This window comes from Nycticebus coucang, chromosome 22 (genome assembly GCF_027406575.1).
Source record: "Nycticebus coucang isolate mNycCou1 chromosome 22, mNycCou1.pri, whole genome shotgun sequence".
Taxonomy (NCBI): Eukaryota; Metazoa; Chordata; class Mammalia; order Primates; family Lorisidae; genus Nycticebus; species Nycticebus coucang.
This window is the reverse complement of record NC_069801.1, coordinates 48940090-48964135: the sequence shown is the minus strand read 5'-3', so window position 1 is coordinate 48964135 and position 24046 is coordinate 48940090. Positions and strand designations below refer to the sequence as shown.

The following is a 24046-nucleotide window of genomic DNA, read 5'->3' as shown; positions in this document are numbered from 1 at the left end:
CTTTCTGACACACGCGCGCGCGCGCACACCCTCCTCTCCCAAAACAGATGAAGGAATTGTCTTCGACCTTAACTTTTTGTGGACTTACTATGCAGATCATTATAAAAATTTCCTACAAATTTTTACACTCAACACCACCACCACCCCCGCCTAAAAATGGGAAAAACATGTTGAGACATAGAATAGCCAACGGGTTGTTCTGACATTTATAAACAACAAGGTAAGAAAAGAATCATCCATCTTTTACCCTTCCCCCCACCAACCTCTACTCTCCGCGCCCCATCCCTGCTAAATCCTAGATTAGGCTCTGAAGGAAGGAACTTGTTACACTATGGAATCATTCTGCTTACAGATGCCTAGTATTTGATCCCACCCCTCGAGGGTGCAAACATCAGAACAAAATCACACACAAAAAAATAAAAGACTGTTAGAGGACAAGTAAGAAAAGAGAAATTCTCCACATTTCCTGTCCCCCAAATTTCCTAATACAGGTTTGTTTTTATTTCTTAACGAGTGGTAAACTAAAATGGGCAGGGACTTTGGTGTCAGACAGATATAAATACTACCATTTCCAGTCCTGTCATGTACACCTCTATGACCCTGGACAAGTTACATAACATTTTTGAATCTCAGTTTTCTCCTGCCTGCCTTGCTGGGTGTTGTGAAGATTGAAGATAAAGGGACTGACCCTTAGGTGCTCAGTAAATGTTAGTTCCTATTTTGAACACCCTTAACTTTCGGTCTTTCTTAGGCTCAATAGCTTACCCATCTGTGTCTGTGTGTGTGTATATAAATGTATTCCTATCACATGATGGAAGCATAATTCTTCTTCATCACTAGTTTGGGTGAAATTTCCCTAAATTGCACTAATGGATTTATATAACATCCCTCCACTGACAAGTGGAGCCTCATACATTGAATCTTCTGTGACATTCTGTTGCACAGCAGCTATCAGCATAGAACCAGTATATTTTTCTGTTTGAAAATATTATAAATTAATAGCCAGGCATTGTGGCAGTTGCCTGTAGTCCCAGCTACTTGGGAGGCTGAGGCAAGAGAATCGCCTAAGCTCCAGGAGTTGGAGGTTGCTGTGAGCTGTGTGATGCCAAAGCACTCTACCAAGGGCCATAAAGTGAGACTCTGTCTCTACAAAAAATAAAAAAATAAAAAATAAAAATATATATATATATGATAAGTGGGGGCAGCGCTGGTGGCCCAGTGAGTAGGGTGAGATATAGGGCCCCATATATTGAGAGTGGTGGGTTCAAACCTGGCCCCAGCCAAACTGCAACAACAACAAAAAAAATAGCCAGGCATTGTGGCGGGCGCCTGTAGTCCCAGCTACTTGGGAGGCTGAGGCAAGAGAATTGCTTAAGCCCAAGAGTTTGAGATTGCTTTGAGCTGTGACGCCACAGCACTCTACTGAGGGCAATACAGTGAGACTCTGTCTCAAAAAAAAAAAAAAAATATTATGAAGCAATCTCACTTTACCTTAGGTTATTGCCTAATAGTAATAAATCATAATAAGAAAATTACATAAGGTCTCCGGGAAATGTTCACATAATAATTGAGCAGCCACCTTGGAGAAAATGAAACCTAGCAGCTCTCTTCTCATCCATGAAAGCTGTTCCTGTATAATCTTAAGTGTGCTTTTGCCACATACTTCTGAGTCACACAAAAAAATCACTATCCCCTTTTTATAACAAGAGAAACTTGGGATCAGAGGGAAGTCTGATTCATCCTCACAACTCTATGAATTAGGTACTATGCTACCACCATTTTACATGTGAAGTATGTCCAACCCAAGGAAAACTGGGAGGTAGACCCTAAGATTCCCAGCAATAATATTAACAAAACACTAAAGGGTAATTTGTTACTGAAATTTTTCAGTCTACAAAAATGGGCCCTTTAACTATTTTGTAGATCAGTTTGGCAACCTAAGATTAGCACTGTACTTTCCAAACCTAGATCACTAGATTACCACAGAAAATCTGCATTTCTTTATCATGCAACCCAGGGTGTAGCTACTACATGAAGATGACTCATTTGTTCCCAGGACAAGTTTCCTCTTGCTTCACACTTTCACCCCTTTATTCAAATTATTTTGCTGAAAGAAGCTTTATCATTACCACAAGCTCCCTGATCACAGTAATCTACTTTAAATCTCTTGATCTTCTGAAATTTCACTCCATTGTTTTGGCTCTTCCTATCCAGTTTGCTCGCTGCCCTTGAAATGTCTCTCATCTGTTTTCCTCTCTTCTATTATAATCTTTTTCATTATAATCCACCTGTGCCTGCTGTCAACTAATTTGGTTACCCCACTCTCAATTTGTCATTGATTTCCATTACTATCTAGTGACTCTAAAATATCTCTTTATTCCCAAGATTTCCTCACTTTCTTTTTTTTTTTTTTTGTAGAGACAGAGTCTCACTTTATGGCCCTGGGTAGAGTGCCATGGCATCACACAGCTCACAGCAACCTCCAACTCCTGGGCTTAAGGGATTCTCTTGCCTCAGCCTCCCAAATAGCTGGGACTACAGGCGCCCGCCACAACGCCCAGCTATTTTTTGGTTTGCAGTTCAGCCAGGGCCGGGTTTGAACCCGCCACCCTCGGTATATGGGGCCGATGCCTTACCGACTGAGCCACAGGCACCGCCCAGATTTCCTCACTTTCATTTGTATACCTTCTACATCTTATAGAAAGCCAATATTCTAAGAATGGTTTTAAGGTCAGTTTAAGATCTAATGCCCCCTAGGAAAATCTTTAAAATTTGTTCTCTATGGCGGCGCCGATAGCTCAGTGGGTAGGGCACCAGCCACATACACCCAGGCTGGCGGTTTAAACCTATCCAGGGCCAGCTAAAACAACAATGAAAACTGCAACAACAACAAAAAAAATAGACAGGTGTTGTGGCGGGTGCCTGTAGTCCCAGCTACTGGGAAGGCTCAGGCAAGAAATCTCTTAAGCTCAAGAGTTTAAGGTTGCTGTGAGCTGTGACGCCATGGCACTCTACCCAGGGCAACAGCTTGAGATTCTGTCCCCCCAAAAAAGATTTGCTCTTTAAAATTCAGGCCAGGCAAGGTACCTGTCATCCTAGCACTTTGGGAAGCAGGAGGATTGCTTGAGTCTGGAAGTTAAAGGCTACCCTGGACAACATAGCAAGACCGCATCTCTACAAAAAATAGAAAAAAATAGCTGGGCATGGTGGCATACACAGCTGAGGCAGTAGTATCAGTTGAGCCCAGGAGTTTGAGGCTATAGTGAGCTATGATTTTGCCATTGGACTCCAGTCTGGACAACAGAGTGAGACCCTGTCTCTAAAGAAAATAAAAATAAACTTTTTATTCTTCTTTTTTTCTTTTAACTATGGAGTACATTAAATATTGAAAAAATAAGCTCAATGCCCATAGCTCAGTGTTTACGGCACCAGCACATGCACTGGGGCTGGTGGATTTGAACCTGGCCCAGGCCTGCCAAACAACAATGACAACTACAACAACAACAAAAAGTAGCCCTGCATTGTTGCGGGCACCTATAGTCCCAGCTATTTGGGAGGCTGAGGCAAGAGAATCGCTTGAGCCTAAGAGTTAGAGGTTGCTGTGAGCTATGACAGTATGGCACTCTACCAAGGGCAGAAAAAAAAAAAAAGAAATTAAAAATAAATTCAGGCCAAAAGAATATCCATTTCCTGGCATGGTGAATGGCACCATCATCAACCCAGTTGCTCAAGTCAAAACTCTAGGAGTCCTTCATGACACTTAGTCTCTCTCCTAGACAACTGATCATGAAAGCCTGATAAATTCTACTTTCTCTTAAAATTTCTCTCCCCTCCTCCAACTCCATCACTATGCCCTTTGGTCATATGCTCAAAAAAGTATGGGTGAACTGATTGAATAGGAGGAAGGAAGGAAGGAAGAACAAATGAATTAATATTGTATTTGTGCGCAAAAGTATATACTCCATAAAAGTTTCTTTAAAGGGAAGCACAAAACCCCTTCATGCACCCGTTAACCCTCGCATTTACCAATTTATAACTATTCATTACTGCAGGGTCAACATCTGTCTACTTATATCTCTTCCCTGCCAGATCATGAGCCCCGTGGGCCAGATGCAGTGTTTGATTCATCCTGGAACCATTCAGGGAATGTTAAGCTGAACCAAATCTCTTCAGGTTATAGCTAGCCTACATTCCACTTGCTCAGTGACTTTTTTGGACTTTTCCCTTAAGTTTTAGGGCTCACCAAAAATAAGACTCTTCTTCAACAGATGCAACCCAGAACTGAGCCTTGCTTGCTGCTGACAGCCAGGGTATCTCACATCTTTCTGCAATCACCCACCATTGCCCAAAGTCAAACCCAGAATCCATACTCTGTTAACAGACAGATAAGCAGGCCAGAAGTCAGTAAAGCAGCACAAACTTAAAAAGGAAATTGGGGACATTTGGGAGCTAGGTTAGGACACTTGAGTTATTTTTTTTTAAAAAGGCAAAGCAATTACCATTCTAGAAATTGAGTGTAAGGCAATAATCAAATGTATGGACAAAGATAATATGCAAAAAGATGTTTACCATGTATTTATGATACAATATGAGGAAAATCCTAAACAAAGTAAGAATTACATTGATACAATAAGGTAAATAAATTAAAATACCTCCACACAAATACTATGAATCTACTAACAATTGCTTTTAAAGAATTTTAAATGATATTGAAAACTGCTCAATTCAAAATCAAATTAATAAAAATAGTGTTAAATAAATGTCTATTGTATATCGAGGCGGGTAGATTGCCTGAGCTTTACAGGTTGAAGACCAGCCTAAGCCAGAGAGAAACCTCATCTCTAAAAATAGCTGGGCATTGTGGCAGACTCCTGTAGTCCCAGCTACTTGGGAAGCTGAGACAAAAGAATCATGTAAGCCCAAAAGTTTTAGGTTGCTGTGAGCTCTGACACCACAGCACTCTACCAAGGGTGACGAAGTGAAACTCTGTCTCAAAAAAAAAAGACTATTGTATGAGCCCAATTATATATATAATTTTTTATATATTTACAAAATATATGAATATAATATTTGAAAGGAATAGTTCAAAATGTCATGTTTGTGGGGGTTTTTTATTTTGAAATAATTTCAGATTCAAAGAAAATCCAAAACTAGTACCCCCAAAAATTCCATAAATTTAGGATCCCAATCCTTTCACCAATATCTAACCATACTTTCTTTATCAATCTCTCTCTCATACCTTATTTTTCTTCTACATCTATAGAGAGATACATACAGACTATTGTAATTATTTTCTGATCCATTTATTCCTGAATATTTTTCTGTGTATTTTCTTAATGTAAAGAGAGAATATAAATATCACAGTGTAGTTATCAAAATTATAAACTTAAGATTGATACAGTATGCCCCAATCTAGGTCTTACTCATATTTTACCACTGTCCCACTGATAATCTATAAGAAGAACAAAATAAGTTTTTTGCTGCAGTCCAGGATCTAGTGCAGTATCACACATTATAATTAGTTTCAAGTTTCTTTAATTTTCTTAAATCTGGAAATATTTCTCAGTCATTGTCTTTTATGACCTTCACATTTTTGAAGAATATAGGCCATTTATTTAGTAAAATATTCCTCAATTTGTGTTTATCTTTCTCCATGTTTAAATTCAGGTCATGCATTTTGGGCTGTAATGCTCCAGGACTGATGTTGTGTTCTTTGCAGTGCAGCATATCAGGAGTCCTGTGATACCAGCATGTCTCTGTATTAATTAAAGTGGTATCTCCCAGGTTTCTCCACTGTAAAGTAACTATTCTTTTTTATTTTATTTTATTTTATTTTTGCAATTTTTGGCCAGGGCTGGGCTTGAACCCGCCACCTCCAGCATATGGGGCCGGCGCCCTAGTCCTTTGAGCCACAGGTGCTGCCCTAAGTAACTATTCTTCTTTGTAATCGATAAATATCTTGAGAGAGAATTTGAAACTACCCACAAGTTTTAACAATCATTAATGATTCCTGCTTGAAACAATTATTACTAGAATGATTGCCAAATAGCAATTTTCCAATTCCATTATTATCATTCCTTGTACATTTCATATTTATCTTCCTACTGTATAGATGAACTTTCTGATTCTCCTCCACTTACTCACTTATCAATTATTTATACTAAAAGGAACTCCTTGGCTTGGCACCCAGAGTACAGTGGTTACAGCATCAGCCACATACATCTAGGCTGGCGGGTTAGAACCTGGCCCAGGCCAGCTAAATAACAATGACAACTGCAACAAAAAAATAGCCAGACGTTGTGGTGAGCGCCTGTAGTCCCAGCTACTTGGGAGGCTGAGGCAAAAGAATCACATGAGCCCAAGAGTTTGAGGTTGCCGTGCCATGACACTCTACCGAGGATGGCATAATGAGATTCTGTCTCAAAAAAAAAAGAACTCCTTCATTTTTATTTATTCTATTAATTACATAATTATTACTATCATTATTTATACTGATACACAAATAATTCAGATTTGGCAGGTTTCTTTGTTCTTTTAATATTTTATCCTTTTTTTTTGAGAGAAAGTCTCACTATGTCACCCTTGGTAGAGTGTCGTGGTGTCACACCTCACAGCAACTTCAAACTGTCAGACTCAAGGTATTCTTTTTTTTTTTTTTTTTTTTGGTTTTTTTGGCCGGGGCTGGGTTTGAACCTGCCACCTCTGGCATATGGGACCGGCGCCCTACTCCTTGAGCCACAGGTGCCACCCGGTATTCTTTTTTTTTTTTTTTTTTTTTTGCAGTGTTTGGCCAGGGCTGGGTTTGAACCCGCCACCTCCAGCATATGGGGCTGGCGCCCTACCCCTTTGAGCCACAGGAGCCACCCAGACTCAAGGTATTCTCTTGCCTCAGCCTCATGAGTAGCTAAAACTACATGCGCCCACCACAACATCCAGCTATTTTTAGAGACAGGGTCTCACTCTGGCTCAGGCTGCTCTTAAACTCCTAGCTCAGGCAATCCACCTGCTTCGGCCTCCCAGAGTGCTAGGATTACAGGCGTGAGCCACCATGCTTCATCATTTTTGAGACTTCCTTTACATTCTGGCACTATATCCCAGGCTCACCATGTACTTTTTTTGAATCACCCATTTCCTCTAAAATCTCTAGTTCCCTTTAGTAGAAATGGTATTTAGAAAAAAAGATGTAGGGCGGCGCCTGTGGCTCAGTCCGTAAGGCGCCGGCCCCAATACCGAGGGTGGCGGGTTCAAACCCCGCCCCGGCCAAACTGCAACCAAAAAATAGCCGGGCACTGTGGTGAGCGCCTGTAGTCCCAGCTACTCGGGAGGCTGAGGCAAGAGAATCGCTTAAGCCCAGGAGTTGGAGGTTGCTGTGAGCTGTGTGAGGCCACGGCACTCTACCAAGGGCCATAAAGTGAGACTCTGTCTCTACAAAAAAAAAAAAAAAAAAAAGATGTAGGTACTAGGTCTGCTCATTACTACTATGGTGCCATTGCTTCTAGGCTATGTCACTGACAAGAGCTAGAAAATATACACACACACACGTACACATAACACATGACTTTTGAACGGTATTTTTACTTTTTTTTTTTTTTTGAGACAGAGTCCCACTTTGTTGACCTCGGTACAGTGCCATGGCATCGGCATCACAGCTCACAGCAACCTCAAACTCTTGGGCTCACGTGATCCTCTAGCCTCAGCCTCCCATGTAGCTGAGACTACAGGCGCCTGCCACAATGCCTGGCTATTTTTAGAGACAAAGTCTCACTCTGGCTCAGGCTGGTCTGGAACTCGTAAGCTCAAGTAATGCACCTGCCTCGGCCTCCCAGAGTGCTAGGATTACAAGCGTCAGCCACCACACCTGGCCTCAGTATTTGCAAAGAGCAACAGACAAAACTATGATTATTTAGACTTGGGAATTTGGCAGACATCGTCTAGAAAACGAACAAAGTGAGCCTGTCATTTCCAGGAAAACAACTGACAGCATTTGTTGCCAACAATAAAATTCAAGCTTCAAATGAATATTAGAATTTTGAAAAGGTGAATTCACCACCATGAACTTGAAGAGGTGGACAGTAACATTAACATGTTGTGGGGTGATTTTTAAAAATATTATATGATGAGATATGTCAACATTTAAAAAATCTATATAATTTAGTGAATCAGTATTTTCCAAATGACCAATGCACGATACTACAAAATCATGTATGGGTAAAATATCCATTTAAAGTACAATATAGACAAGTGGATTTTTTTTTTTTTTTTTTTTTTGTGGTTTTTGGCCAGGGGTGGGTTTGAACCCACCACCTCCGGCATATGGGACCGGCACCCTACTCCTTGAGCCACAGGTGCCGCCAGACAAGTGGATTTTTTTTTCTTCTTTTTTTTTTTTTTTGTAGAGACAGAGTCTCACTGTACCACCCTCGGGTAGAGTGCCGTGGCGTCACACGGCTCACAGCAACCTCCAGCTCTTGGGCTTACGCGATTCTGTTGCCTCAGCCTCCAGAGCAGCTGGGACTACAGGCGCCTGCCATAACGCCCAGCTATTTTTTGTTGCAGTTTGGCCAGGGCTGGGTTTGACCCCGCTACCCTCGGCATATGGGGCCGGCGCCCTACTCACTGAGCCACAGGCGCCGCCCGTAGACAAGTGGATTTTAATGTAACAAAAGTACCAACAATTTCCTGGTATGGTTTCAGAGTCCACGCTGCAACTAACATTTAAGAAATTACCTCTGGGCGGCGCCTGTGGCTCAGTGAGTAGAGCGCCGGCCCCATATGCCAAGGGTGGTGGGTTCAAACCCAGGCCGGGCCAAACTGCAACAAAAAAAATAGCCGGGCGTTGTGGCGGGTGCCTGTAGTCCCAGCTACTTGGGAGGCTGAGGCAAGAGAATCGTGTAAGCCCAAGAGCTGGAGGTTGCTGTGAGCCGAGTGACGCCATGGCACTCTACCGAGGGCAGTAAAGTGAGACTCTGTCTCTACAAAAAAAAAAAAAAGAAATTACCTCTTGTTAAGGTCTTAGGTTGTAGCAGAGAAAATAGCCACAGGTCTCTGAAACAACTATTAAAATACTCTCTAATTTCCTAATTGCATATCTGTGTGAAGAAAGATTTTCTTCATATACTTGTAATAAAACAATATATTCCAACAGATTGGATGCAGAATCAGATATAGGAATCTAACTATCTTCTATAAAAGCTTTCTGACTTTAAGAGATTTCCAAAAATGTCAACAATGCTACTCTTCTCACAGTGTTTTTTGTTTTGGAAAATATAGTTACTTTTCATTAAAATAATTTGTAGATTAAAATATAACAGATCACTACTGTTGTTTTAAATAAATGTTTAAAATGTTTTTTGAGTTATTCTTTCTTTCTTTCTTTCTTTTTTATGAGACAGAGTCTCACTATATCGCCTTCAGCAGCGTGCCATGGTGCCACAGCTCATAGCTGAGCTCAAACTGTCAGGCTCAAGCGATTCTCTTGCCTCAACCTCCCTAGTAGCTGGGACTACAGGCACCCACCACAACACCCTGCTGTTTTCTTGTTGTAGTTGTCATTGTTGTTTAGCAGGCCTGGGCTGGGTTCTAACCTGCCAGCCCCAGTGTATGTGGCCAGCACCCTAACCACTGAGCTGTGGGTGCTGAGCCTCAGTTATTATTTCTTTTCTTTCTTTTTTTTGAGACAGAGTCTCACTATGTTGCCCTCGGTAGACCGCTGTGGCATCACAGTTCACAGCAACCTCTAACTCTTGGGCTTAAGCAATTCTCTTGCCTCAGCCTCCCAAGTACCTGGGATTACAGGGGCCCACAATGCCCGGCTATTTTTTGTTGCAGTTGTCATTGTTTAGCTGGCCCGGGTGGTTTGAACCCACCAGCCTCAGAGGTATGTGGCTGGTGCCGTAACCACTGTGCTACAGGCGCCAAGCCTCAGTTATTATTTCTAAGATGATAAATCTGTTGCATCTATGTATGAATAGATGCAATCCACATAAAAGATTTTTAGGATCCTCTCTAATTTATGAGCATTTAGGGGGCTGAAGGCTAAAGTTTTTGAGAACCACTGCTATAGTTTATATAACCTTCCTCTTATATATGGGTATTTAGGTCATTTCCAGTTTTTTGCAATTATAAACAATGTTGCAAGGAATAATTTTGCACATATATGTTTTTCTATAGTTGTATTGTCAATGTAAATTCTTAGAAATAGGATTGCTGCAGCGGTGCCTGTAGCTCAAAGGAGTGAGGCGCCGGCCCCAAATGCTGGAGGTGGCGGGTTCAAACCCAGCCCTGGCCAAAAACTGAAAAAAAAAAAAAAAGAAATGGGGTTGTTGGGTTAAAAGATGTATATGTAGTCTTGTTAGACATTACCAAATTCCCTTTCCAAATGGTTGTGCCTGACTGTTACCATTGTTTCTCTTCCCTACCAATACCTATACTTTCTGTCAAAGTTGAAACAATAAAGAGACGTAACACTTTCAAGACTGTGTAGTGGAGAAAGCTTCGGAACAAGACAGACCTCAGTGCAAATCCTGCGTAACTACTGGATATAAACAAATGACCTATTTTTCCATCAGTAAAATGAATCTAAGGTCTGCTATATATAAGAAGGACTGGCACATACTATGTGCTTGTTGAATGGGAGCTTTTGTTACTGATTACCTGAATCTCTCTGTGCAAGTAGAAGTAGTGATCAGACTTGACCAGCACAGACACCCTGAATTCCTCAGTAGTGAGGAAGGAACTGTCCTTAATGGCAACTGTAGAGGATGCTGACAATAAGAAAGTATATATATGGAGTTGAGAATCTTTTTTTTTTTTTTTGAGACAGTCTTACTTTGTCACCCTGGGTAGAGTGCCATTGCATCACAGATCACAGCAACCTCAAACTCTTGGGCTTATGCAATTCTCTTGCCTCAGCCTCTCAAGTGGCTGGGACTACAGGCAGTTGCCACAAAGCCCAGATTTTTTTTGTTATTGTTTCAGCAGGCCCTGGCCGGGTTTGAACCCACCAGCCCCAGCTCATGTGGCTGGTGCCCTAACCACTGAGCAACGGGTGCCAAGCCTGGAGTTAAGAATCTTGGAAGTTACAGAGGGTAGAAAATGAGAACAGACCAGAAAAGATTAAGCCAGAAAAGAGGCCAGAAGTGATGCTGAAAGCTAGGGTGTGGATCCAGGGATCAGAGGATGTAGGCAATAAAGAGCCAAATAGGGCTCGGCACCTGTAGCTCAGGGGCTAGGGTGCCACCCACATACACGGAAGCTGGCGAGTCTGAGCTGGCCTGGGCCTGCCAAACAGCAATGACAACTACAACCAAAAAATAGCTGGGCATTGCGGTGGGTGTCTGTAGTCCCAGCTACTTGGGAGGCTGAGGCAAGAGAATCTCTTAAGCCCAAGAGTTTGAGGTCGCTGTGAGCTGTGATGCCACAACACTCTACCAAGGGCAACATAGTGAGACTCTGTCTAAAAAAAAAAAAAGAAAAGAAAAGAAAGAAAGAGCCAAAGAATTTATTTATTCAGTTATTGAACACTATTTTGTACCTGGCACAACGTTCTGTAATAAGCAAGATACTGTCCCTTATAGAATGTAGACTCTACTAAGGGAGGCAGATGAGCAAAGAGCTGATGATGATTTTAGGGGGTGCCTGACACAATGTTCTGCAGTAACCAAGATACTGTCCCTTACAGAATTTACATTGTACTAATGGAGGTAGATGATAAATAGGCAATTAGGATTATAGGTGATAAGCACAGTTGTTCTATAGGAACACATATCAGAGGCATCTAACTGAACTTGGAGGTCGGGCAAAACTTCTTTGAGGAAGTGCCATGTAAGCAGAGAGCTGAAGAATGGCTAGACTTTGTAGGTGAACTGAGTGGAAAGCAGCTCTGGAGTAGACAAGGGAAGAGAGTGTCCCAGGCAGCAGAAATAGAACATCCAAGACTTAGGAGCAAGAGAACACAGGATATATCTGAACTGAGAGGACAGTTTTTGCAGTTTTTGGCTGGGGCTGGGTTTGAACCTGCCACCTCCGGCATATGGGGCCGGCACTGTACTCCTTGAGCCACAGGCATGGCCCTCTGAGAGGACAATTTTGTATGAGGCAGAGAGGACAATGGTGGAAAGCAACAACAGCCAAGACAGAGGCCAAATCAGGAAAGGCCTCATGATTCATGTCAAGGACCTTTGGATTTTAGTTTATGTTTTAGCTTATGGGTGGTGAGAAGTTGTTAGGGTTTTTTTTTTTTTTTGGTAGAGACAGAGTCTCACTTTATTGCCCTTGGTAGAGTGCCGTGGCATCACACAGCTCACAGCAACCTCCAATTCCTGGGCTTAGGCGATTCTGTTGCCTCAGCCTCCCAAGTAGCTGGGACTACAGGAGCCCGCCACAACACCCGACTAATTTTTGTTGCAGTTTGGCCAGGGCCACGTTTGAACCCTCGGTATATGGGGCCGGCGCCCTACTCACTAAGCCACAGGCGCTGCCCACTGTTAGGGTTTTTAATCTGGTCAATGATTTGATTTTAGAAAAGATCACTGTAACTGCTATGTAGGGAATAGATTAGAAGGCATAAACTTGGAAGTAGGGAAGCCACTTCTAAATGTTTATTGGAATAATCCAGGCAAAAGTGATAATGACCTCAATTAGGTAGAGTAGGGAGAATTTCAGGGGGTAAGATCATCAAATTCATGATTAGACTGGTGCATGAAAAAAATGGGAGAAGTTAAGGATGATACTTGGTTTTCTGGGTTAGGCAACTTGGTAGCCAGTGCTGTCAGATAGGGAGACAGGGAGCAGAAGGGGAGCAGGCTTGAACAGAAAGACGATGAGTGCTGTTTCAACATGTTGACAGATAAGGAAACTGAGGTTCAGAGAGGTGAAGTTATGTGTTTGGCTGTAGTTTTCCTGCTGCTTTTCCACTGCCACACCTCCTCCCACACTCAGGACGGGAACGTACAACCAGGGAAAGGCAGGCCACTGGGACCACTTACAATGGCAGTGAAGGGCCTCCATGTAAGTCAGATTTGATGGAGTAACATGAGATGGTATTTTCACAAGTATAATCATTATTATTAGCATTCTGTCTATGATGACTCACACTGCCATCCTCTGGTTCCAATAAGGAAGTATTAGGACACTACAGAATGCCTGGGACGTGTTTTTCATGAACCTCCCATCTGAGGCAGTAAGGCATGTATGGTGCGATGGAAAAACCCTGTGCCAGAGTCTAGAAATCTGGGTCTGAATGGTATAACCATGGACTGGACTGAGGAGGAAAGTTGTGATTTGAAAAGTAGGCGTTTGAGTCTCCAGGCTTTATATCAGGTTGTCCAGTTCAGTCAGGACTCCTTTAGCCTGCCACCCTGCTCTGTACGACCCATCATGCAGAAAACAGTGCAGTGTAGTGGAAAGAGCTTTCACTTTGGAGTGAGCGGATCTGAGTTCAAATTATAGCTGCATTTATTTTAGCCTGTTTGACTGGACGAAATCATTTATGCTGAGCCTTGTTTTTCTCATTTGTATGATACATGGTTGTAAGAGCTATCACAAAGGTGTCAGGCCCAAGGTAGGCACAAAAAGTTAATTATCGTCTTTTGCCTTTTCTCCTCTTTTTAAGTATATATATATGTATATATATACACACACACATATACACATACTTTCATAATTAAAACATCAAGTAAACAAAAAAAAAAATTGTAGTACAGCGCAGGCCAACCAAGTAGTTAGCATGTATTACAGCCTGATGATTCACAAGGTTTATTTATTTGGGTGTGTTACATCAGTTGTGCATGTGAATGATCAGGACTCACATGTGTTCTCATGTGAATGTGAATTCACTTTAATTCTTTTTTTTTTTTTGGCCGGGGCTGAGTTTGAACCCGCCACCTCCGGCATATGGCACCGGCGCCCTACTCCTTGAGCCACAGGCGCCGCCCTGAATTCACTTTAATTCTACATACACTGAACTCTTAACCATGATCCAGGCACTGCAGGAATACAGAGTTGGGGAAAAACGGTGTCTTTGCTTGCTTTTGAATGGATTTACATGTGTGCATACATGTGTTTTGGCTGAAGGAAGGGAGGATTCATAAAATAGAGGGGAAAGCAGTGATGGGCTGGCACTAACTCATGTTGGCTCAGGAGGGTTGACTGCTGAATTTTAAGAAATTTTATGGGCCACATCCATGGTTCAGTGGGTAGGGCGCTGGCCCCATATATAGAGGGTGGTGGGTTCAAACCCGGCCCTGACCAAATTGCAACAAAAAAATAGCCAGGCGTTGTGGCAGGTGCCTGTAGTCCCAGCTACTCTGGAGGCTGAGGCAAGAGAATCACCTAAGCCCAGGAGTTGGAGGTTGCTGTGAGCTGTGTGAGGCCACGGCACTCTACTGAGGGCCATAAAGTGAGACTCTGCCTCTAAAAAAAAAAAAGAAAGAAAGAAATTTTGTGAGCCAACTGTTAAATGTGGTCATTATAGCTCAAAGAGATTTGAAATGTTCCCAACACAAGAAAATGATAAATTGTTGAGGTGATGAATATCCTAAATACCCCGATTTGACCATTATATATTGTCCATATCAAAATATCATATGTGCTCCATAAATATGTACAATTATTATATATCAATTTTTTAAATTTTAATTAAAAATGTAAAAAGTTAAATGTCATAAACTTACAATTAAATAAATTATATTAAAAACAAAAGCAATGAATATAGGAAGCCCTTGCTTTGCACAGTTCTGAAATGCATGAATTTTAGTTGTAAGGGTTTAAATAGGCTCGGTGCCTGTAACACAGCGGTTACAGTGCCAGCCACATGCACTGAGGGTGGCTTGTTCAAATCCGGCCCGGACCAGTTAAACAACAATGACAACTGCAACAACAACAACAAAAAGTAGCTAGGCATTGTGGCAGGCACCTGTAGTCCCAGCTACTTGGGAGGCTGAGGCAAGAGAATCGCTTAAGCCCAAGAGTTCGAGGTTGCTGTGAGCTGAGACACCACAGCACTCTACTGAGGGTGACATAGTAAGACTCTGTCTCAAAAAAAATAAAAAAAGGCATTTAAGGGCGGCACCTGTGGCTCAGTGAGTAGGGCGCCGGCCCCATATACCGAGGGTAGTGGGTCCAAACCCAGCCTCGGCCAAACTGCAACCAAAAAGTAGCCCGGTGTTGTGGCGGGCGCCTGTAGTCCCAGCTGCTCTGGAGGCTGAGGCAAGAGAATCGCGTAAGCCCAAAAGCTGGACGTTGCTGTGAGCTGTGTGACATCATGGCACTCTACCGAGGGCAGTAAAGTGAGACTCTGTCTCTACAAAAAAAAAAAAGGCATTTAAATAACGTCAGTCCTCCAACAACACAATTCAAATTTAATTTATCACAGTTTATTAACTGTGAGTTATTGTACAAAGTACAAACTTTGCTGCTAGCACTTCAGTTCATGATTCACTGTGTAAATAACAGATATACATGACAAGCGGTGATCAATCACACCACTTTTTTTAAACTGTATTGGTGATTAGTCACTTCTACATCTGTTACTCAGTTCTTGTTACAAGCAGGAAAGCATATATAGTGTTGCCTCCTTTTTTATCAGTAATAAAACCACATGACATTTTACAAAAATGAATAATCAAAAGAGGAATTGGCCCAAAAAAGTGAAGAAAGTCTTTCCATTTGAAAGACTAGAAGCTGGAAGAACTTAGTAAAGGCAAACTTAGTGATAAAAATGAAGAAAGTGCTTGTGACCAAAAGGATGAAGATGTCCTAGAAAAAGCAACACTAGCAAAATCTTCCTAGTAAAGGAACTCTTGGAGATACTTTAAGACACTGAAAGTGCAAAGAATAAATATTGGAAGTGGGGCAGCTCCTATGGCTCAGTGGGTAGGGTGCTGGCCCCATATCCTGAGGGTGGCGGGTTCAAACCTGGCCCTGGCCAAACTGCAACAACAACAAAAATACATTGGAAGTGAATCCAAACTTATAAATAAGTAGGATCAGGCTGGGCGTGGTGGCTCACACCACCTAGCACTCTGGGAGGCCCAGGAGGGTGGACTGCCTGAGCTCATAGGTTCAAGACCAGCCTGAGCCAGAGTAAGACCCAGCCTCTAAAAATAGCCGGGCATTGTGGCCATTGTGGCGGGTGCCTGTAGTCTCAGCTACTTGGGAGACCAAGGCAAAAGAATCACGTGAGCCCAAGAGTTTGAGGTTGCTGTGAGCTATGATGCCATCGCAATCTACCGAGGGTGACAAAGTAAGACTCTGTCTCAAAAAAAAAAGGCTTGGCACCTATAGCTCAGAGGCTAGGGTGCCAGCCACATACACAAGGGCTGGCAGATTTGAACCCAGCCTGGGCCTGCCAAACAACAATAACAACTACAACAACCAAAAAAAAAAAAAAAAATAGCTGGAGCGTTGTGGCAGACACCTATAGTCCCAGCTACTTGGGAGGCTGAGGCAAGAGAATTGCTTAAGCCTAAGAGTTGGAGGTTGCTGTGAGCTGAGACACCACGGCACTCTACCGAGGGTGACATAGTGAAACTCTGTCTCAAAAAAAAAAAAAAAAAACTTAAAATGGATAAAAAAGACTGGGCATGATGGCTCACACCTGTAATTCCAGCAGTCTGGATAGCTGAGGCAGGAGGATTTCTTTTTTTTTTTTTGTAGAGACAGAGTCTCACTGTACCGCCCTCGGGAAGAGTGACGTGGCGTCACACGGCTCACAGCAACCTCTAACTCTTGGGCTTCCGCGATTCTCTTGCCTCAGCCTCCCGAGCAGCTGGGACTACAGGCGCCCGGCTATTTTTTGGTTGCAGTTTGGCCGGGGCTGGGTTTGAACTCGCCACCCTCAGCATATGGGGCCAGTGCCCTACTCACTGAGCCACAGGCGCCGCCCAGGAGGATTTCTTGAAGCCAGAAATTCAAGACCAACCTGGACAACACAGCAAGGCACTATTTCCATGAAAAAAAATTTTTTTCTTTTAAATCGGCATACATCCGTAGTCCCAGGTACTCAGGAGGCTGAGGTAGGAGGATTGCTTGAGCCCAGGAGTTTGAGATCCAGTGAGCTATTGTCATGCAACTGCACTCCATCTTGGGCAACAGAGCAAGACACTGTCTCTAAAACAAACAACAACAACAAAGACCTATATGGAAAAACAAAAACCATAAAATCCTTAGAAAACAATATAGTCTGGGAGCAGTGGCTCACACCTGTAATCCCAGCATTCTGAGAAGCTGAGGTGAATGGATCCCTTGAGTTCAGGAATTTGAGATCAGCCTCAGTAACAGAGAAACCTATCTCAACTAAAAATAGAAAAACTAGTTGGATATGGTGGCAGGCACCTATAGTCCCAGCTACTTGGGAGTCTGAGGCAGGAGAATAGCTTGAGCCCAAGAGTTCGAGGTTGTAAGCTATGATGATGCCATGGCACTCTACTCTGGGGCAACAGAGAAAGACTCTGTCTCAAAAAAATAAAAATTCTTAGAAGAAAATATAGATATAAATATTTGTGTAGGCAATAGTCTCTTAGATGTGACACTGAAAGCACAAGCAAGCAGCCGAATTAAAAATAGATGAATTAGACTTCATCAAAATGTAAAACTTTTGTGAAATTGGCCATGGTGGGAATACTTATACCACAGAAATTAGCGAATGCTACATATCAGGATTTGTTTTGTTAATTGTCCAGACTTAAAAAGTGATAGAGTGGGGTTGGGCGTCGTGGCTCACGCCTATAATCCTAGCACTTTGGGAGGCCAAGGCGGGTAGATTGCGTGAGCTCAGGAGCTCAAGACCAGCCTGATCAAGAGTGATCCCTATCTCTAAAAATAGCTGGGTGTTGTGGCAGGTGCCTATAGTCCCAGCTACTCGGGAGGCTGAGGCAAGAGGATCACTTGAGCCCAAAAGTTTGAGGTTGCTGTGAGCTATGACACCACAGAACTCTACCAAGGGTGACAACTCAAAAAAATAAAAAAGTGATAGAATAAAAGTTAATAATGCAAATTAAGCTTAAAATTGTGTTGTGTCTACAGCTGTTACACTGTGAAAAGCATGAAAAAATATTAAGGAAATAGTCTTCCAATCTTTGAAAACTATTATTTGATTCAGAAAAGAAGTCTCTCATAGCATTGACAGGTGTTGGAGCTCCAATAAATGTCTTTGTTATTTCACTTTTGTCTTATTTGTTAAACTCAAGTATTAACCAACATCCATGTCAGAACTACATTTGGACAGACAGTAGTTAAACATTTACTAGCATATACCACTGGCTGGAAGGGACATCAAAGATCCTAGAATCCAACATCTCTTACCATTTTGTGTTGAGTACCTAAAGCCCAGGACCTGTCCAAAGTCACAAGAAAGTGAAGGGATGAAGAGTCACCATTTGAAACACGTATTGTTCTTTCACATTTTAATACCACCTCTCTGGGTGGTAAATGTGTTTACCATGTCATGGCACAAGTTAGACTGATGACATGGCTTTGCATCATTACTGCACATATTTAGTGATCATCGGCACCACGGCAGATACTGGTCTAAGTACTGGGAGTAGTGCAGTAAAACATGAGTGGAAGCCCAAGCCCCAGACTTGAAAATTGACAGAGGATGGGAGAGGGGTAGGACAGGGAAGAGCAAAGCATCACACTCCCTCTCTTCAAATGTCTCAGCCTCCATTCACTCCACTCCAGCATATGCCCCAGAGCCTACTTCATGCAAAAACTAAGGTATAAAGCAGGAACTCTTTCAACTTCCAGTCCTTATACCAACAAAGGTATCTGCCCTGTATTCCACAGAATCAGAAATACCATCAATTGCAAGAAAGGGAAAAAAGCAGCCAATTAAATTATGATGCAGCCCTATGATACTATTAATTGATGGTAAGATACATTTTGATTTACAAGATGTTAAAATGTGAAAAAAATGTTCATATTAGAATGAATGACACGTAGTATTATCTGAACCTGCCTATGCCTCCTTAGATTAGGCTTAAAAGGGTATTCAAATGGAGGCTCATCCCTGTAATCCCAGCACTCAGGGAGGCCGAGGTGGGTGGATTGCCTGAGCTCACCGGTTTGAGACCAACCTGAGCCAGAGCAAGACCTCATCTCTATAAATAGCTGGGTGTTGTAGTGGGCGCCTGTAGTCCCAGCTACTTGGAAGGCTGAGGCAGGAGAATCCCTTAAGCCCAAGAGTTTGGGGTTGCTGTAAGCTATGATGCCATAGCACTCTACGAAGGTGACAAAGTGAGATTCTGTCTCAAAAAATAAAAATAAAAAATAAATGGGATCTTGGGCGGCGCCTGTGGCTCAGTGAGCAGGGCGCCGGCCCCATATGCCAACGGTGGCGGGTTCAAACCCAGCCCCGGCCAAACTGCAACAAAAAAATAGCCGGGCGTTGTGGCAGGCGCCTGTAGTCCCAGCTACTCGGGAGGCTGAGGCAGGAGAATCGCTTAAGCCCAGGAGTTGGAGGTTGCTGTGAGCTGTGTGACGCCACGACACTCTACCGAGGGCAATAAAGTGAAACTCTGTCTCTACAAAAATAAATAAATAAATAAATAAATGGGATCTGACCAAATTCAAAAGTTTCTGAACAACTAAGAACACAATCAACAAAGCAAAAATACAAACTACATCTCTAAACATGCAAAATACATCTTTAAAAATAGCCGGGTGTTGTAGCGGGCGCCTATAGTCCTAGCTACCTGGGAGGCTAAGGTAAGAGAATTGCTTGAGCTAAGAGTTGGAGGTTGCTGTGAGCTATGATGCCACAGCACTCTACAAAGGACTACAATGTGAGACTCTCTCTCAAAAACAATACAAAAAAAAAAAAAGGTATTCAAATGGAATTAAGGTGAGTTTTACACATGGGCTTGCACCTAGAGAGGTAAAGTCTGAATTTAGCAAACACTTCATACCCACTTTTGCCTTATTTCCCTTCTCTTTATCTCCTAAGATGATGCTTTTACCTCACTGTGACACCTTGACCTTTCTTAGTGGGGATGAAGAAGGAAAGGCAGTGTAGGACAGTGGTTAAGTGTATAGACTCTTCCCCTTACTAGTGAGTTTTCCTGATCTTCTTAGACTCCATTGCCTTATGGCTAAAACCTCAGAGTTAACATATGTATTAAATGAGATAGTGAATAGGAAGCACTTAGGACAAGCATTGGAAAAGCTGATGGAGTTGACTTTCATTTTTATGCAATACCTGTGTAGTCACAGAACTGGGATCTTTTCCTTTCCCTTATATGACCTGTACAGTTACTATAATTTTTGTGTACATTGTAGCTATTGGTCCTGAGCATTGGAGAGGATGTGTTACTCTTACACCATTACTCTTGTGCCAAGATGTCAGGGGTACTCAGATTCATTGATGTACTAGTGGAATGAAAGGATGCTGTTCACTTCAAGCTGTGAAAAACCACAAAAAGATCACTAGATGAGACTGGACTTCTGAAGACCAATGTCTCCAAATTGGAGGCAAAAGTCAACAGAACGTAAACCCTATGAGTGCAGGAAGTTGGTGTCACCACTGTACTACCTACAAGAGCGTAGCATAGTGGTGCTTAACAAATGTGTATTTGAGAAATTAATCTACAAACTTCCTCTCTCATAATAATCTACTAGTTATTATATTTATAGATTTTATGATAACAGGAATACTGGGAAAAATAAGTTTTCCAAGTTGTACTTCTTTATTGGGGGTAGCAGTGGTAGACACTTTATCTTGTGAGTTTCCATGTTACCTGTTACTATTCGTAAGGTAAATGAAGTTTTTCTAAAGTTCGCAAGTGATACTGTTCTTTCTCCTACATGTCATCCTGATATCTAAGCTGTACTCCTGCTACAAAGGCCAGATCACACCTTAATTCATGGGTTATGTTTCTGATTTTATTATATTATTTATTTTATTTATTAGTGACTAATCATCCAAGTGTACCTTATTTCTTTTAAAAGTTCTTTCCCCTGTATTTTTATTCTTGCTGTCTGTACTGGCTTCTTCCTTGTAACCCATAAATATGCTCAAGTAGCCTTCAAGTGAAAACAAAATCAAAAACAAAAGTAAAACATATGCTCTCTGATCCTGATGTCCCTTCTTAATTATATATTCTCCTTCAATTCAAAGTCAAGACCCTTGAAATAAGGGTCTACTTTTCTGGTGTCCATATCATTACCTCTTATTCATTTGTCCAAGCTTAGATCAGGTTTCTGTACCAACCACTACCCAGCAACTGATCCTTGCAAAACTTATTAAAAAATGCCCTCCGGGAGCATTCTGCGCACCTGCTCCTCTGTTCCTGCCTCTTCCTGCAGCCTACTTCCCTGCCGCCGCCATGAGGGAGATGGTGCACCTGCAGGCCGGGCAGTGAGGCAACCAGATCTGCACCGAGTTCTGGGAGGTGATCAGCGATCAGCATGGCATGGACCCTACCGGCCCTTACCATGGGGACAGCGACCTGCAGTTGGAGCGCATCAACGTGTACTACAACGAGGCCACTGGTGGCGAGTATGTGCCCCATGCTGTGCTCGAGGATCTAGAGCCTGGCACTATGGACTCAGTGCACTCGGGCCCCTTTGGGCAGATTTTCAGGCTGGACAACTTCGTCTTCGGTCAGAGTGGTGCCAGAAACAACTGGGCCCAGGGGCACTACACAGAAGGCACAGAGCTGGTGGACTCAGTGCTGGATGTTGTGAGGAAAGAGGCTGAGTGCTGTGACTGCCTGCAGGGCTTCCAGTTGACCCATTCCCTGGGTGGGGGGACTGGATCTGGGATGGGCCCCCTTCTCATCAGTAGGATCCGGGAGGAGTACCCAGACAGAATCATGAGCACATTCAGTATGGTGCCCTCACCCAAGGTGTCGGACACGGTGGTTGAACCCTACAATGCCACCCTGTCAGTCCATCAGCTTGTAGAAAACACAGATGAGACCTAAAGTTGACTACGCCCACATATGGTGACCTGAACAACCTGGTGTCTCCCACCATGAGTGGGGTTACCACTTGCCTGCACTTCCCAGACCAGCTCAATGCTGACCTGCGGAAGCTGGCTATTAATATGGTCCCTTTTCCCCGCCTGCATTTCTTCATGCCTGGTTTTGCCCCACTGACCAGCTGAGGCAGCCAGCAATACCAGGCTCTGACAGCACCTGAGCTCACCCAACAGATGTTTGACGCCAAGAACATGATGGCCGCTTGCGACCCCCGCCATGGCCGCTACCTAACAGTGGCTGCCGTGTTCAGGGGCCGCATGTCCATGAAGGAGGTGGATGAGCAAATGTTTAATGTCCAAAACAAGAACAGCAGCTATTTTGTTGAGTGGATCCCCAACAATGTGAAAACAGCTGTCTGTGACATCCCACCCTGGGGGTTTAAAATGTCTGCCACCTTCATTGGCAACAGCACAGCCATCCAGGAGCTGTTCAAGCGCATCTCGGAGCAATTCACAGCCATGTTCCGGAGCAAGGCCTTCCTGCACTGGTACACTGGCGAGGGCATGACGAGATGGAGTTCACTGAGGCTGAGAGCAACATGAATGACCTGGTGTCTGAGTACCAGGATGCCACGGCTGAGGAGGGCGAGTTTGAGGAGGAAGCTAAGGAGGAGGTGACATAGAGCCAGCCCCTGCTACCGGCTAAAGCGTGGAATTGGTGTGAACTCTTTATTCACTCACAACCTGTTCCCTGATAGCTGCGTCTCACTGTGTGTGCCCTGGCTATTCTTTCTGTCTCAACATCATATGCTGTACAGACATCACCATTAAAGCATTTTCATAGTGAAAAAAAAAAATGCCCTCCTAAATCCCAAATCCAGGAAACAAAAGTCAGTCACTATTTTACTTGACAAAAAACATTACAACTTAAAAGCTACGTAGTTTCTCATTCAGGAACCCGCAAACTACACCGGAGGGGCTTAATCCACATGAAGCTGGGTGCTGTGGGAACAGATGCCACCTGGTTTATAAATAAAGTTTTGTTTGAACAGAGCTATACCCATGTTGCCTATGGCCGCTTTCACACAATGGCAGAGTTGAATAGTTGAATTGGAGACTATATGGTCCTTAAAGCCTAAAATTCTTATTAAAAAAGTTTGCTGACACTTGTTCTAATGCATTTGATACATTTATTTCTTTATTAATAAAATAACTCAATTTTTTTGAATTTAGTATATATTAGATACAATATAAAGCTCCTTTCTATATCATCTAAGACTTAAAAAAAATGACACAGGCATGATTAATCACATTTTAAGATAAATAAATCCAGGTCCAGGGATGTGAAATTACACAGCTAGTTAGTTACACCAGGACTCAGGCTTGGGTCAGAATGATTCTAAAAGCTGTGGCTTTCACCACTGTTTTGGAAACCTTATCCTCTCTTGGTTTCTGTGACATCTTTGTCTTTTGTTTCCTTTCCCACTTCTTTGACCCGTCATCTGTCTTTTTTTTTCTTTCTTTCTTTTTTTTTTTTTGAGACAGAGTCTCACTATGTCGCCCTGGGTAGAGTGCTGTGGTGTCACAGCTCACAGCAACCTCAAACTCTTGGGCTTAAGCAATTCTCTTGCCTCAGCCTCCCAAGTAGCTGGGACTATAGGCACCAGCCACAATGCCTGGCTATTTTTTGTTGCAGTTGTCACTGTTGTTTACCCGGCCAGCCTGGGTTCGAACCTGTCAGCCTTGATGTATGTGGCTGGCACCATAACCACTGTGCTATGGGCACTGAGCCTCATCTGTCTTCTTTTGCAGGCTCTTATACCTCTACTCCCTCATTCAGCACTGGTTCTAGAACACTCTGTACTCCACCTTCTTCTATTCCCATTCTATATTCTACTTGAGCAATGGCATCTGTTCTCACAGCACCAGCTTCATGTACATACCAGTGGGCAGCTTAGCATGTGAGCTAAGTAGAAATGCTCAGAGAAATGCTTTCCCAGAGAAATGCTTCTCTCAGCAGATTCCTTTCATAGGCAGCATGTGGGTGGCTGTTCATGCCGGCAGTGGCCTCCATCACTTAGCAAGTCTTGCCCAGGAAGGTCTAGCCCCTGGCTGCAGGATGCAAAG

General features: G+C 42.9%; 1 pseudogene across 1 annotated transcript; it reads left to right on the top strand.

Annotated features, from left to right (window-relative positions):
- The first annotated feature begins 127 nt into the window (after nt 1-127).
- On the top strand, nt 128-23397 carry LOC128575119 (tubulin beta-4B chain-like; annotated as a pseudogene). Its single transcript, XR_008376927.1, has 2 exons — nt 128-220; nt 21304-23397. The product of XR_008376927.1 is annotated as a tubulin beta-4B chain-like (transcript).
- The last annotated feature ends 649 nt before the right edge of the window (nt 23398-24046 follow it).